At 43.7% G+C, this 3,811-nt stretch overlaps 1 protein-coding gene across 1 annotated transcript in view; it reads right to left on the bottom strand.

Annotated features, from left to right (window-relative positions):
* The window catches only part of PRKAB2 (protein kinase, AMP-activated, beta 2 non-catalytic subunit), an 18,421-nt gene extending 14,610 nt beyond the window's left edge, over nt 1-3,811 (bottom strand). Inside the window, exons 1-2 of the mRNA XM_014540866.1 lie at nt 3,804-3,811; nt 693-754 (exon numbers count right to left, since the gene is read on the bottom strand). The gene's annotated coding sequence lies outside the window, so the exon portion shown is untranslated. The remainder of the gene's footprint in view (nt 1-692; nt 755-3,803) is intronic.

Consider the following 3,811-nt stretch of genomic DNA (forward strand, 5'->3'; position numbering starts at 1 on the left):
GTGGGCGATGCCAGGCCGGCCAAGGCAGGTGCCAGTGGGGGCCCCCCCAATCGCCCCACAGAGGGAGGCAACCAGTGGCGGCAGGGGGCGGGGCCAGCGAGTGGGCAGTGCCAGGCCAGCCAAGATGGGTGCCCGCGGGCATCCCCAGTCAGCCCACATATTGGCCCTGATCGCCGGCCAGGCCTAGGTACCCTACCTGTGCATGAATTTCGTGCACCGGGCCGCTAGTGGTTCTTTAAAAAATAATTACAGTAGCCATGTATTTTTCACATGCAAGTATGAACAGCTCTCAGTTATCAGTTGCAATGGAAGATAGAGATACTGAAATTCATAAATAATTCATAAACTCCATTTTAGCTAATAGGTTACAAAGGGCATTAAAAATATAAAAACCAGATCATTGTTTTCTTAAATTTTGAGAATTGGTTATGAACTCTTACTTGCCCACCATACTAATTATTTCAGGAGTAGGAATGAAAATTCTGGAGCCTCAAGAAACATCAGGTCAAAAACACAGCTTCCTTCAACAAAAGCAGTTCCAATATCGAATGAGGTCTGTAGGATTCTGAAAAATATCGACTCCTTACTTAGTTTCTTTTCATTACCATGTTGGGAAATTTCCTGGGACTGAGAGACTGAAGAAAGAGGTTGACAGTGCCATCATTACATCAGAGTTTATTAAGGGAACTTACATGAGGTTCATCTTGGACTTCAGCAAGATAATGTGGATAAACTCCAAGCCCTGCAGCAGGCACTGAAGAAATATATAGAACAGAGCAAAATGGATAGGAGTTCTGTGGCAGGAGCCGCCCTAGATAAGGGGAAATAGCCTTAGTGCCTGCCCAGGCCAGGGCAAGCGCTTGTTCTAGGAACCAGTACACCTGGGACATATGGGAGGGGTCAACCAAACAATCTCTGAGGGGATTTACAGGAAGCAATCTCTGTTCTGGCGGGGATCTAGCTGGATGTAGGCAGAGGACATGTCTTAGAACAGTCTCTCCACATACCATCCTTTAGAAGGAGGGTTGGCAAACTATGGCCAGTAAGCCAGATGTTTTATAAATAAAGTTTTATTGGAAAATAGCACACTCACTCATTTACTTAGCATCTCAGCTGTTTTCATGCTACAGTGGCAGAAATGGGTAGTTGTGAGAGCCTATATGGTCTGCAAAGTCTAAAATATTTACTACCTGGCCCTTTACAGAAAAAAAGTTTGCTGAGCCCCACTTTACATAGGCTTAAATGACGTTGGTAAATAGAGAAATAAGACTGTACAGTATCAAGTGAAAAGATTACCAAATAGCCCTGGCCAGGTGACTCGATTAGTTTGGGCATCGTCCCATGCACTGAAAGGCTGCCTGTTGGATTCCTGGTCAGGGCACATGCCCAGGTTGCAGGCTCGATCCCTAGTTGGGGGATGTGCAGGAGGCAGCCAATCAATGTTTCTCTCTCACATTGATGTTTCTTTGTCTCTCCCTCTCCCTTCCTTTCTCTTTAAAATCAATAAAACATATTTTAAAAGGAGATTATCAAATAAAGTAATGTCTTTTTTTTCTTTAAAGGGCTAGCTTATTCATTTGGGCTTTATTTTCAAAATGGCTGCGGCAGTCTACCTTCCACACTGCCTCTCGATCATCCTCAAAACTGCACTGAGTCACCAGTAGCTGTATAATCTGAAGTAAACAGAGAAAGAGAAATGAAGGCACTGGCACATTATATAAGTGGCTTAAGAGAAAACCTGGTCTCCATATTCTTAAAGCAATGCACTCTTGTCTGACAAGCTGCATTAGAATTACAAAATGTCTACGTATGTCTAAGAATAATTCTCAGATTCTGATTCAAATATAGGGCCTGGGAATCTCTTTTAAGTTTCCCATATAATAATGTTAAACAAAGAAAAAAAAAACCCTCATTTTTAGAGATCTGTCCTAAAATAGATAAAATAACATATGACATGTCTGGAATTTGCTTCAAAATAATTGGTGGGGAGAGTGAATGGATATAGGTTATATAAATTCATTCATGATGTGATCATTGTTTAAACTGGGTGACAGGTATTTAGGAGTTCATTACATTGTTCTTCCTAAACCTCGAAACATGGAAAATGTTTCAAATTTTCCATAAAGTGTTTAAACAAATGTCAGGTGATTTTCATGTGCAAACAGAATTGAGAACTGAAGAAGGTTGGCATTCAAACCAATGTAGGCCCCACTGCCACTGTTTCTATCAGTTACTTTTATGATTTAGGATTTCCTATTTAGAATTTGAAAGCTACAAACTACTAATATGCCTACCTTTGGAAGAAAGCCCTTCCATGTATGACATGACATTTCTGTGGTAGATATGAGTACAGCTGACTAGCAGAAAGACTGTTTACTCCAAGTTAAATTGTCAGCAAAGTCATCAGGGAAAGAGACAATTAGAATTACAGTATGAAATGTTCAAGTAAAACATTGAGGGAAGAAGACAGTAATTTGAGAACTATAAAATTTTAGACTTGGAAGAGATCTTAGGAATGATCTGAACCAATTTTCTTATTTCACAAATGGCAAGACTGAGGGAAGGGAAAGAATGATCCGAAATAGGCTCCATTTCAGGTAGAGCCACCTGGCTTCAATCCAGGACACCGATTACCGCACTCACAGTTTGACAAAAACGCTATTCTTAATTCCTGAGTCATCAATGTAGGAAAATGGAAAAAATACAGGGAGGTAGATCACCTTGAGAAACCTGGAATAAGTAAATTCAGATGGCTGGATAGACAGCCCAAATGATGAGGAAGGAGTCCAGAAGTGGGAGAAGAGAGGAACAGAAAAGAAACCCCAAGAAATGGTCCCTTTAATCATCCTCAGTCCTCCTTTCTCTGATGACGTTCTCAGTTGGGATCCAAGAAAATAACCAAATTCTATGCGCCACCAACTAGGCAGATCATTCTCTGTTGAAGAAATAAGAAACTTCAAACACACTCCAATCTCCTCAATCCCTCCATTTTTTTTTTTAACTTCATCCCAGTTGGCCTTAATGCATGTAATGCTGACAGCTCTAAAAGTGATTAGAAGCATTTGGATGGTAATCATACTGCTGTCAGCTCCATCGGTCCTTGCTGTAGAGTGAACACAGGTTACTGCTTTCCTGAAAGACCTAGGAACGGAGAGCAAGTTCTCCGGAGCAGCTGTGGGTGGTCCTCTGCAGCCATGGTAGCATTATGAAGTACTGCTGGGACACGGGGAAATCCTGGAATTATTTGCTCTGCCGCCTGAGGAGCAGCAGCTGGGCAGGAGAGAAGCACAACCTCAGTCACTGCAGACGGCCAGAGTATGGGGCAAAAACCGAGCAGCGATGTCCTTGATGGAGCCCCACTACCAGGAGAAAGTACTCAAGCAAGGAGGCGGGTGCCACTCACCGCCAAGCCAAAGGGAAAAGGATCCGAAGTGCTGAGCTCCTGGAAGGGTAAACATGACATTCGTTTACCCACCTCGGGGCAAATGTGAGACACTGGAGTTTTCCCCTGGCGCTTACAACCTATATATTCATCAATACTTTGGAAGAGGACACCTTCCTGTTAGGAGAACCAAAGATAAGGGGGCGGGCGTCCTCCTTGTCATCCTAAACATGTGGCCAACAGATTGGCCGGAAAACGAGAAAAATCTCACTTCTGTTTGGAGGCAGCACTGCAAGAGGAATCGCCATCCAACATCTCCACCCCCGGAAAATCCCCTGAATTCACAAACACCGTCACCTGGATCAGCGGCGCCCAGGCCGCTGCAGGATCGCCACCCGCGGGGGCGCGGGGGCTCGCTCACCTTGGCGT

This window comes from Myotis brandtii, unplaced genomic scaffold, assembly GCF_000412655.1.
Source record: "Myotis brandtii unplaced genomic scaffold, ASM41265v1 scaffold250, whole genome shotgun sequence".
Taxonomy (NCBI): domain Eukaryota; kingdom Metazoa; phylum Chordata; class Mammalia; order Chiroptera; family Vespertilionidae; genus Myotis; species Myotis brandtii.